At 60.0% G+C, this 12500-nt stretch overlaps 2 non-coding genes across 2 annotated transcripts; both read right to left on the minus strand.

Moving 5' to 3' along the window:
- Window positions 1–228: 228 nt before the first annotated feature.
- Window positions 229–381, minus strand: LOC149324697 (5.8S ribosomal RNA). The gene has a single exon (XR_016286803.1). It is a non-coding gene; the product is annotated as a 5.8S ribosomal RNA (ribosomal RNA).
- A 1886-nt stretch (window positions 382–2267) lies between these two features.
- Window positions 2268–4082, minus strand: LOC149324698 (small subunit ribosomal RNA). Its single transcript, XR_016286738.1, has one exon. It is a non-coding gene; the product is annotated as a small subunit ribosomal RNA (ribosomal RNA).
- Between the last annotated feature and the right edge of the window lie 8418 nt (window positions 4083–12500).

Raw genomic sequence — 12500 nt, forward strand, 5'->3', positions numbered from 1 at the left:
GACGCTCTACGGCTAGCAGCCGCCGGCCCGCGTTACGTCAGCGCAGGGCGACCCGACTCTGCCGCTTTGCGCGCGGCTGAAGGGTTCGACCCGCTCTCCTCCTCATTCGCAAAGTCTTTCGAGGGATCTTCGGCGTTCCATACAGAGCCGTCCTCTTTGCCGACACGGTCAAAACGAGTCACCGGCCGCGCCATCCCCGGGCGCCGGCGCCTCTCTTGATATATGATCCGACCCTCAGACAGACGAACCCAAGGGAAGACCCAAGGGCGCAATGTGCGTTCGAAGAATCAGTGCTCAGTGTGTCCTGCAATTCACACCAAGTCTCGCAGCTGGCTGCGTTCTTCATCGACCCGAGAACCGAGTGATCCACCGCTTAGAGTCGTGCGTTTGGTTTGTTCAAATCCGTACAGTACAACCAGGGTTTTAGGCACCGGGCTTTTCCCCTGGTCTCCAGTCGCAGTTTCGACCGACGTCTTTCGCACCTCGCAGCCGTCCGTTCGGCATGCTGCGCGTGCCTCAAAGCCAAAGCGAGCAAAGTCTCTCGAAGCTTTTGTGCGATAATGGCTTGCGCGTCACTAATAGGATGACGAGGCATTTGGCAACCACTAAGGCAGAAGTGCTGAGCCGACGCGTGACGCTCCAATTCCGGTCTTCATCAGAGGTGGGTCTTCTTGTGCCTTCTTGGGCACGCCCGCTCCACACGCACGGGCTTGACCGCAGAACACCTCGAAGCACCGGCGTTTGCTAGAAATATATATTCTTGGAGCTCTGTGCCACCGTCCTCACGCACCTTTCTGCGATCTGCAGCGACGCTACCCCCGGACTCCAGCAGCGGTTTTTTTGTTGCTGTTCACACTCAACTGCTGTTCACATCTTTCAAGGCGAGTCATCACCGCCTACCGCTGCTGCACCCTTTTGTAGGGGAGGGGGTTTTCCCAACGCCCCCCGGTCCGGCCGCCCCCGGGTGCGCCATCGTGCTGCTCCCTACTCGACCATTTCGCCACATCATTGCTTCGCAAGGAGACAGGCACCGCCTAGCCGTGGCTACGCAGCGCGTACTTGGAACAAGCCGCAAAGCGGACGTTCATCAGTCTACTCCCGCAATAGGAGCCCACCGGCCACAGTGCCATGGACGGCGTTTCGGTAGCGCACCGACAGACTACTCGAAGGCTGGGAAGGACGAAGCAGCAAGAGAACCCGGCTGCCGCGAATGCGTTCAAAGTGCGGGATTATAATCCCTCGTCCTTTTCGGTCCCGGTGCCTCCTTTCGCGCCGTCGGCGCGGCGTCAGACTCCGCGCCCGCAGTGCGAGACCTTTCGCGCGCGGCCGTTCCCTGGGCCGCGCGCGTCCCGCCGCGTGCGCGTCGCGCAGAAGCGCAGTTTCCCAGCCAGCGAGCCGCGGTTCCTCTCGTACTTCGCAGCAGCCGCCGCCGTTCCCTTGGCAGCGGGCAGGCCTTTCCCTTGGCCCGCCTACCGACTGGTGGTCGCAACACGACAAAGCCAGCGAGCCGCGGTTCCTCTCGTACTTCGCAGCAGCCGCCGCCGTTCCCTTGGCAGCGGGCAGGCCTTTCCCTCGGCCCGCCTACCGACTCGTGGTCGCAACACGACAAAGCCAGCGAGCAGCGTTTCCTTTCGTACTTCGCAGCAGCCGCCGCCGTTCCCTTGGCAGCGGGCAGGCCTTTCCCTCGGCCCGCCTACCGACTCGTGGTCGCAACACGACAAAGCCAGCGAGCAGCGTTTCCTTTCGTACTTCGCAGCAGCCGCCGCCGTTCCCTTGGCAGCGGGCAGGCCTTTCCCTCGGCCCGCCTACCGACTCGTGGTCGCAACACGACAAAGCCAGCGAGCAGCGTTTCCTTTCGTACTTCGCAGCAGCCGCCGCCGTTCCCTTGGCAGCGGGCAGGCCTTTCCCTCGGCCCGCCTACCGACTCGTGGTCGCAACACGACAAAGCCAGCGAGCAGCGTTTCCTTTCGTACTTCGCAGCAGCCGCCGCCGTTCCCTTGGCAGCGGGCAGGCCTTTCCCTCGGCCTGCCTACCGGCTCTGTTTGCGCCTCTTCGACGGTTGTCGACAACCGAAAGCCCACCATGAGTGGTGCGTTACGCCGTTCAAACCTGCGGATACAGCCCGTCCGACTTTCCCTTGGTGACGGAGCTCCGCTGGGCGCAACAGTTTGTGCAGAGAAGCGGCTTCAGAATCTCGCAACTCCGCGGTTGAGGCCTTCCCCCGCTTATAAGTGGGGGCGGCGCCGGGTGTGACAAGCACAATCCGGTAATGATCCTTCCGCAGGTTCACCTACGGAAACCTTGTTACGACTTTTACTTCCTCTAAATGATCAAGTTTGGTCATCTTTCCAACAGACCGGCGCAACCGAAAGGCCGCGCCGGACATCGGTCCGAAGACCTCACTAAATCATTCAATCGGTAGTAGCGACGGGCGGTGTGTACAAAGGGCAGGGACGTAATCAACGCGAGCTTATGACTCGCGCTTACTGGGAATTCCTCGTTCAAGGGGAACAATTGCAAGCCCCTATCCCAATCACGAAAGAAGTTCCACGGGTTACCCAGTCTTTTCAGACAGGGATAAAGACACGCTGCTTCCTTCAGTGTAGCGCGCGTGCGGCCCCGGACATCTAAGGGCATCACAGACCTGTTATTGCTCTGTTTCGTGCGGCTAGGAGCCGCTTGTCCCTCTAAGAAGGTTGTAAGGTGCTGGGAACCCCGCACCTATTTAATAGGCTAGAGTCTCGTTCGTTATCGGAATTAACCAGACAAATCGCTCCACCAACTAAGAACGGCCATGCACCACCATCCACCGAATCAAGAAAGAGCTCTCAATCTGTCAATCCTCCCAGTGTCCGGGCCGGGTAAGTTTTCCCGTGTTGAGTCAAATTAAGCCGCAGGCTCCACTCCTGGTGGTGCCCTTCCGTCAATTCCTTTAAGTTTCAGCTTTGCAACCATACTTCCCCCGGAACCCAAATACTTTGGTTTCCCGGAAGCTGCCCGCCGAGTCATTTGAGTAACTCAGGCGGATCGCTGGTTGGCATCGTTTATGGTCAGAACTAGGGCGGTATCTGATCGCCTTCGAACCTCTGACTTTCGTTCTTGATCAAAGAAAACATTCTTGGCAAATGCTTTCGCAGTAGTTCGTCTTGCGACGGTCCAAGAATTTCACCTCTAGCGCCGCAATACGAATGCCCCCGTCTGTCCCTCTTAATCATTACCCCGTATTCCAAAAACCAACAGAACAGAAACGGGGTCTTGTTCTATTATTCCATGCAAGTTTATTCAGGCGACTCGCCTGCGTTGAGCACTCTAATTTTTTCAAAGTAAAAGCGCAGGCCACCTCGAGACGCACCAATGAAGGGCACCAAGAGAGGACCGGCATGATGTTCAGTCCGAGCCGTCGCATCGGGTAGATGCACTACTCGTCTGGAACTGAGATCCAACTACGAGCTTTTTAACCGCAGCAGCTTTAGTATACGCTATTGGAGCTGGAATTACCGCGGCTGCTGGCACCAGACTTGCCCTCCAATTGATCCTCGTTAAAGGATTTAGAGTGTACTCATTTCAATTACGGGGCCTCAAAAGAGTCCCGTATTGTTATTTTTCGTCACTACCTCCCCGTGCCGGGAGTGGGTAATTTGCGCGCCTGCTGCCTTCCTTGGATGTGGTAGCCGTTTCTCAGGCTCCCTCTCCGGAATCGAACCCTGATTCTCCGTTACCCGTAACAACCATGGTAGGCAAGTAACCTACCATCGAAAGTTGATAAGGCAGACACTTGAAAGAAACGTCGCCGGCTCATGGCCATGCGATCAGCACAAAGTTATCCAGAGTCACCACAGAGTACGGGCAGAGCCCGATGGGTCTTGGTCTAATAAAAGCGCCCGTCAGCCAAAGGCCTTCAGGCTCAATGCATGTATTAGCTCTAGAATTGCCACAGTTGTCCAAGTAGAAAGAAACGATCTAAGGAACCATAACTGATTTAATGAGCCATTCGCGGTTTCGCCTTATTTCGGCATGTACTTAGACATGCATGGCTTAATCTTTGAGACAAGCATATGATTACTGGCAGGATCAACCAGGTATGATGCATAGGCATTCCCTTTTCGCTCCAGAAGGGTGCCTCGTCGCCGCCGATAGGGCCGCCATAAACCCCCAGCGCGCGACGCATCTTTTTCGCGGCAGCTTGCGCTGCCCGTGCATCGTTCGAGCTCGCTGCGGCATCCGACCCGTAGGTACGGCAATCGCCACGCGGCAAGAGAGCACGTGTGCCTTTAGGCAAAGCATTTGTAACGCGCCCACCAGTGCGCACATCGGCCTCTAGGGCCGCAGCATTAGGCAACTGGACGGCGCTTGCTGCGTAGCCGAGACGGCCAAGCCGCCAGACGACGGGACACGCCCGCGTCTTCGGCGCGCTCGCACGGAATCGAGTCCGGGTAGCACGGAACACACCTCGTAAAACGTGGAAACAGCGTCGTCCGACAACCAGCCCCTATCGCAGACGCGGATGAGGCTGCAGACGAATGCCGTGGGGTCCGAGGGACGGGGACACGCTGGGCACGAGGCCGCATATCAGACCCGGTCACGGCGCGCACACGCGGGCGCGCGCCGCCGACTGCTCCACTGGGACCCCCATATAATAGCAGCGATAAGTACCCAGACCTCCGTGGGTGAGTAAATCGCCGTACTCGTGCCACTTTCGCCGCAAGAGCCGCACAAATCGTGCGCGCTTTTCCGCGGCATCACAACGCCGCGCTTCCGCGGCGCCCCGCACGAGCCGTACTCGTGGACATAGCCGTCGGGCGAACCGCCGTACTCGAGGCGCGTTCGCCGCAAGAGCCGCTCAAATCGTGCGCGCTTTGCTGCGGCATCGCACGAAAGCGCATCCCCGGCGCCCCGCACGAGCCGTACTCGTGGACATAGCCGTCGGGCGAAGCGCCGTACTCGAGGCGCGTTCGCCGCAAGAGCCGCTCAAATCGTGCGCGCTTTCCTGCGGCATCGCACGAAAGCGCTGCCCTGGCGCCCCGCACGAGCCGTACTCGTGGACATTGTCATCGGGCCAACCGCCGTACTCGAGGCGCGTTGGCGGCAAGAGCCCCTCAAATCGAGCGCGCTTTGCTGCGGCATCGCAAAAAAGCACTTCCGCGGCGCCCCGCACGAGCCGTACTCGTGGACATTGTCATCGGGCGAACCGCCGTACTCGAGGCGCGTTCGCCGCAAGAGCCGCTCAAATCGTGCGCGCTTTCCTGCGGCATCGCACGAAAGCGCTGCCCCGGCGCCCCGCACGAGCCGTACTCGTGGACATAGCCGTCGGGCGAACCGCCGTACTCGAGGCGCGTTCGCCGCAAGAGCCGCTCAAATCGTGCGCGCTTTCCTGCGGCATCGCACGAAAGCGCTGCCCCGGCGCCCCGCACGAGCCGTACTCGTGGACATTGTCATCGGGCCAACCGCCGTACTCGAGGCGCGTTGGCGGCAAGAGCCCCTCAAATCGAGCGCGCTTTGCTGCGGCATCGCAAAAAAGCACTTCCGCGGCGCCCCGCACGAGCCGTACTCGTGGACATTGTCATCGGGCGAACCGCCGTACTCGAGGAGCGTTCGCCGCAAAAGCCACTCAAATCGTGCGCGCTTTGCTGCGGCATCGCAAAAAGCACTTCCGCGGCGCCCCGCACGAGCCGTACTCGTGGACATTGTCATCGGGCGAACCGCCGTACTCGAGGAGCGTTCGCCGCAAAAGCCACTCAAATCGTGCGCGCTTTGCTGCGGCATCGCACAACCGCGCTTCCGCGGCGCCCCGCACGAGCCGTACTCGTGGACATAGCCGTCGGGCGAGCCGCCGTACTCGAGGCGCGTTCGCCGCAAAACTCGCATAAATAATGCACAAACTCATGAAAATCACATCTGCCGAGGCCGCCTAAAGCCCGAATTCACCTCCCGGGCGTCGAGAGGTCCGTTTCGGACTTCGCTGACAAAGCGGACGCTTTACTGTTTCGCGTCTGCCTAGGCGGTATGCCCCCTTATATATGCAGCGATAAGTACCCAGACCCCCGCGGGTCATAAGCGCGTCTACCGGAGCGGGCTTCAAACGAACGTAACTCTGCCTTCCGTTGCGCGAAAGGGACGGGAAAGGTCTCAAAATATTCGCCTTTCTCAGCCCCACACGCGGAACTAAAAATTGAGCGGCTGCGCCCACGGGAACGGCCGTGAAGATTCGAAAAGGCGGCCCCTTGCGAACCTGGTCAATCACCCGCTGCTCCGGCTACAGTGGAAGCAGCGGGTCGAGGACGACTGCACAAGATGCGCCGCAGCGCGGCCGACACGTGGCGTAAATTTCGCCGCGTTCCGCCAGGTGAAAGTGCCTTTAAAAATTCGAAAACCGTTTACCGCGTCCGCCGGGGAGGGAACCGCGTCTGCCTAGGCGGGACCGCGTCTGCCTAGGCGAGCTTCAAACGAGCGTAACTCTCACTTGCGTTGCGCGAAAGGGACGGGAAAGGTCTCAAAATGTTCGCCTTTCTCAGCCCAACGCGCGCAACTAAAAAGTGAGCGGCTGCGCCCACGGAAACCGCCGCGAAAATTCGAAAACGCGGCCCCTTGCGAGACTGGTCAACCACCCGCTGCTCCGGCCGCAGTGGAAGCAGCGGGTCGAGGACGACTGCACAAGATGCGCGCCAGCGCGGCCGACACGTGTCGTAAATTTCGTCGCGTTGCGCCAGTTGAAAGTTACTATAAAAATTCGAAAACCAGTTACCGCGTTCGCCGGGGAGGGAACCGCGTCTGCCTAGGCGGGGCCGCGTCTGCCTAGGCGAGATTCAAACGAGCGTAACTCTCACTTGCGTTGCGCGAAAGGGACGGGAGAGGTCTCAAAATGTTCGCCCTTCTCAGCCCCACACGCGGAACTAAGAATCGAGCGGATCCGCCCACGGGAACGGCCGCGAAGATTAGAAAAGGCGGCCCCTTGCGAGCCTGGTCAATCACCCGCTGCTCCGGCTACAGTGGAAGCATCGAGTCCGCGATGACTGCACAAGCTGCGCGCCGGCGCGGCCGAACCGTGACGTAAATTTCGTCGCGCTCCGCCAGTTCAAAGTGCCTTTAAAAACTCGAAAACCATTTACCGCGTCCGCCGGGGAGGCAACCGCGTCTGCCTAGGCGGGACCGCGTCTGCCTAGGCGAGCTTCAAACGAGCGTAACTCTCACTTGCGTTGCGCGAAAGGGACGGGAAAGGTCTCAAAATGTTTGCCCTTCTCAGCCCCACACGCGGAACTAAGAATGGAGCGGATTCGCCCACGGGAACGGCCGCGAAGATTAGAAAAGGCGGCCCCTTGCGAGCCTGGTCAATCACCCGCTGCTCCGGCTACAGTGGAAGCATCGAGTCCGCGATGACTGCACAAGATGCGCGCCGGCGCGGCCGACACGTGGCGTAAATTTCGTCGCGTTGCGCCAGGTGAAAGTGCCTTTAAAAATTCGAAAACCAGTTACCGCGTTCGCCGGGGAGGGAACCGCGTCTGCCTAGGCGGGGGCCGCGTCTGCCTAGGCGAGATTCAAACGAACGTAACTCTGCCTTGCTTTGCGCGAAAGGGACGGGAAAGGTCTCAAAATATTCGCCATTCTTTGCCCAACACGACCAAGTAAAAATTGAGTGGCTGCGCTTAAGGCAACGGCCGCCAAAAATTCGAAAACGCGGCCCCTTGCGAGACTGGTCAACCACCCGCTGCTCCGGCCGCAGTGGAAGCAGCGGGTCGAGCACGACTGCACAAGATGCGCGCCAGCGCGGCCGACACGTGGCGTAAATTTCGTCGCGTTGCGCCAGTTGAAAGTTACTATAAAAATTCGAAAACCAGTTACCGCGTTCGCCGGGGAGGGAACCGCGTCTGCCTAGGCGGGGCCGCGTCTGCCTAGGCGAGATTCAAACGAGCGTAACTCTCACTTGCGTTGCGCGAAAGGGACGGGAGAGGTCTCGAAATGTTCGCCCTTCTCAGCCCCACACGCGGAACTAAGAATGGAGCGAATTCGCCTACGGGAACGGCCGCGAAGATTAGAAAAGGCGGCCCCTTGCGAGCCTGGTCAATCACCCGCTGCTCCGGCTACAGTGGAAGCATCGAGTCCGCGATGACTGCACAAGATGCGCGCCGGCGCGGCCGAACCGTGGCGTAAATTTCGTCGCGCTCCGCCAGTTCAAAGTGCCTTTAAAAACTCGAAAACCAGTTACCGCGTCCGCCGGGGAGACAACCGCGTCTGCCTAGGCGGGACCGCGTCTGCCTAGGCGAGCTTCAAACGAGCGTAACTCTCACTTGCGTTGCGCGAAAGGGACGAGAAAGGTCTCAAAATGTTCGCCTTTCTCAGCCCCACACGCGGAACTAATGATGGAGCGGATTCGCCCACGGGAACGGCCGCGAAGATTAGAAAAGGCGGCCCCTTGCGAACCTGGTCAATCACCCGCTGCTCCGGCTACAGTGGAAGCATCGAGTCCGCGATGACTGCACAAGCTGCGCGCCGGCGCGCCCGAACCGTGACGTAAATTTCGTCGCGCTCCGCCAGTTCAAAGTGCCTTTAAAAACTCGAAAACCATTTACCGCGTCCGCCGGGGAGGCAACCGCGTCTGCCTAGGCGGGACCGCGTCTGCCTAGGCGAGCTTCAAACGAGCGTAACTCTCACTTGCGTTGCGCGAAAGGGACGGCAAAGGTCTCAAAATATTCGCCATTCTTTGCCCAACACGACCAAGTAAAAATTGAGTGGCTGCGCTCAAGGCAACGGCCGCGAAAATTCGAAAACGCGGCCCCTTGCGAGACTGGTCAACCACCCGCTGCTCCGGCCGCAGTGGAAGCAGCGGGTCGAGGACGACTGCACAAGATGCGCGCCAGCGCGGCCGACACGTGGCGTAAATTTCGTCGCGTTGCGCCAGGTGAAAGTGTCTTTAAAAATTCGAAAACCAGTTACCGCGTTCGCCGGGGAGGGAACCGCGTCTGCCTAGGCGGGGCCGCGTCTGCCTAGGCGAGATTCAAACGAACGTAACTCTGCCTTGCTTTGCGCGAAAGAGACGGGAAAGGTCTCAAAATATTCGCCATTCTTAGCCCAACACGACCAAGTAAAAGTTGAGCGGCTGCGCTCAAGGCAACGGCCGCGAAAATTCGAAAACGCGGCCCCTTGCGAGACTGGTCAACCACCCGCTGCTCCGGCCGCAGTGGAAGCAGCGGGTCGAGCACGACTGCACAAGATGCGCGCCAGCGCGGCCGACACGTGGCGTAAATTTCGTCGCGTTGCGCCAGTTGAAAGTTACTATAAAAATTCGAAAACCAGTTACCGCGTTCGCCGGGGAGGGAACCGCGTCTGCCTAGGCGGGGCCGCGTCTGCCTAGGCGAGATTCAAACGAGCGTAACTCTCACTTGCGTTGCGCGAAACGGACGGGAGAGGTCTCGAAATGTTCGCCCTTCTCAGCCCCACACGCGGAACTAAGAATGGAGCGGATTCGCCCACGGGAACGGCCGCGAAGATTAGAAAAGGCGGCCCCTTGCGAGCCTGGTCAATCACCCGCTGCTCCGGCTACAGTGGAAGCATCGAGTCCGCGATGACTGCACAAGATGCGCGCCGGCGCGGCCGAACCGTGGCGTAAATTTCGTCGCGCTCCGCCAGTTCAAAGTGCCTTTAAAAACTCGAAAACCATTTACCGCGTCCGCCGGGGAGGCAACCGCGTCTGCCTAGGCGGGACCGCGTCTGCCTAGGCGAGCTTCAAACGAGCGTAACTCTCCCTTGCGTTGCGCGAAAGGGACGGGAAAGGTCTCAAAATGTTCGCCCTTCTCAGCCCCACACGCGGAACTAAGAATGGAGCGGATTCGCCCACGGGAACGGCCGCGAAGATTAGAAAAGGCGGCCCCTTGCGAGCCTGGTCAATCACCCGCTGCTCCGGCTACAGTGGAAGCATCGAGTCCGCGATGACTGCACAAGATGCGCGCCGGCGCGGCCGAACCGTGGCGTAAATTTCGTCGCGCTCCGCCAGTTCAAAGTGCCTTTAAAAACTCGAAAACCATTTACCGCGTCCGCCGGGGAGGCAACCGCGTCTGCCTAGGCGGGACCGCGTCTGCCTAGGCGAGCTTCAAACGAGCGTAACTCTCACTTGCGTTGCGCGAAAGGGACGGGAAAGGTCTCAAAATATTCGCCATTCTTTGCCCAACACGACCAAGTAAAAATTGAGTGGCTGCGCTCAAGGCAACGGCCGCGAAAATTCGAAAACGCGGCCCCTTGCGAGACTGGTCAACCACCCGCTGCTCCGGCCGCAGTGGAAGCAGCGGGTCGAGCACGACTGCACAAGATGCGCGCCAGCGCGGCCGACACGTGGCGTAAATTTCGTCGCGTTGCGCCAGTTGAAAGTTACTATAAAAATTCGAAAACCAGTTACCGCGTTCGCCGGGGAGGGAACCGCGTCTGCCTAGGCGGGGCCGCGTCTGCCTAGGCGAGATTCAAACGAGCGTAACTCTCACTTGCGTTGCGCGAAAGGGACGGGAGAGGTCTCGAAATGTTCGCCCTTCTCAGCCCCACACGCGGAACTAAGAATGGAGCGAATTCGCCCACGGGAACGGCCGCGAAGATTAGAAAAGGCGGCCCCTTGCGAGCCTGGTCAATCACCCGCTGCTCCGGCTACAGTGGAAGCATCGAGTCCGCGATGACTGCACAAGATGCGCGCCGGCGCGGCCGAACCGTGGCGTAAATTTCGTCGCGCTCCGCCAGTTCAAAGTGCCTTTAAAAATTCGAAGACCATTTACCGCGTCTGCCTAGGCGGGACCGCGTCTGCCTAGGCGAGCTTCAAACGAGCGTAACTCTCACTTGCGTTGCGCGAAAGGGACGGGAAAGGTCTCAAAATGTTCGCCTTTCTCAGCCCAACGCGCGCAACTAAAAATTGAGCGGCTGCGCCCACGGGAACCGCCGCGAAGCCTGGTCAATCGCCCGCTGCTCCGGCTGCATTGGAAGCAGCGGGTCGGCGATGACTGCACAAGATGCGCGGCAGCGCGGCCGAACCGCGGCGTAAATTTCGTCGCGCTCGGCCTTTAAAAACTCGAAGACCGTTTACCGCGTTCGCCGGGGAGGGAACCGCGTCTGCCTAGGCGAGACTGTTGAATCGCCCCTATCTCGAGCGAGAATGGCAGGAAAACGACGGGACCGGTGGCAAAAGATTCGCCTACACACTGACTTCAAATTCGTAGGCTTGAGACATAGCGGCCGGCCGTGAAAAGTTTGAAATGGTCAAAGTCTCCCTGTCGCGAGCGGTGAATCGCCCGCTGCTCCGACCGCAATGTCAGGAGAGGAGCGCCGATGCTCGAAAAAGATGCGCCGCAGCGCGGCCGACGCGGCGCTGTAAAATTCGTCGTGCTCCACCAGAGAAAAGGACCTTTAAAAATTCGAAAACCCCGTACCGCGTCTGCCTAGGCGATGCCGTTCAATCGCACGTATCTCGGCCCAGACTGGTAGCAAAGTGACGAGATTGGTAACAAAAGATGCGCCTTTGAACGCCCTACACAGGGAAGGCAAAGTCGCAAACGACTTTCGGCCCGCGTCGGCCGGGGCGAACGCGCCCGAACGGCAAAGTCCGAAAGAGGCAACCCCGTCTACCGGGGCAGACGCGCCCGAACGGCAAAGTCCGAATAAAGCGACCCCGTCTACCGGGGCAGACGCGCCCGAACGGCAAAGTCCGAATAAAGCGACCCCGTCTACCGGGGCAGACGCGCCCGAACGGCAAAGTCCGATAGAGGCGACCCCGTCTACCGGGGCAGACGCGCCCGAACGGCAAAGTCCGAAAGGGGCATCCCCGTCAACCGGGGCGAACGCGCCCGATCGGCAAAGTCCCAATAAAGCGACCCCGTCTACCGGGGCAGACGCGCCCGAACGGCAAAGTCCGAATAAAGCGACCCCGTCTACCGGGGCAGACGCGCCCGAACGGCAAAGTCCGAATAAAGCGACCCCGTCTACCGGGCCAGACGCGCCCGAACGGCAAAGTCCGAAAGAGGCGACCCCGTCTACCGGGGCAGACGCGCCCGAACGGCAAAGTCCGAAAGAGGCAACCCCGTCTACCGGGGCAGACGCGCCCGAACGGCAAAGTCCGAATAAAGCGACCCCGTCTACCGGGGCAGACGCGCCCGAACGGCAAAGTCCGAAAGAGGCAACCCCGTCTACCGGGGCAGACGCGCCCGAACGGCAAAGTCCGAATAAAGCGACCCCGTCTACCGGGGCAGACGCGCCCGAACGGCAAAGTCCGAATAAAGCGACCCCGTCTACCGGGCCAGACGCGCCCGAACGGCAAAGTCCGAAAGAGGCAACCCCGTCTACCGGGGCAGACACGCCCGAACGGCAAAGTCCGATAGAGGCGACCCCGTCTACCGGGGCAGACGCGCCCGAACGGCAAAGTCCGAAAGAGGCAACCCCGTCTACCGGGCCAGACGCGCCCGAACGGCAAAGTCCGAATAAAGCGACCCCGTCTACCGGGGCAGACGCGCCCGAACGGCAAAGTCCGAATAAAGCGA

Source organism: Amblyomma mixtum, unplaced genomic scaffold, assembly GCF_055824585.1.
Source record: "Amblyomma mixtum isolate Tamu unplaced genomic scaffold, ASM5582458v1 scaffold_21, whole genome shotgun sequence".
Lineage (NCBI taxonomy): Eukaryota > Metazoa > Arthropoda > Arachnida > Ixodida > Ixodidae > Amblyomma > Amblyomma mixtum.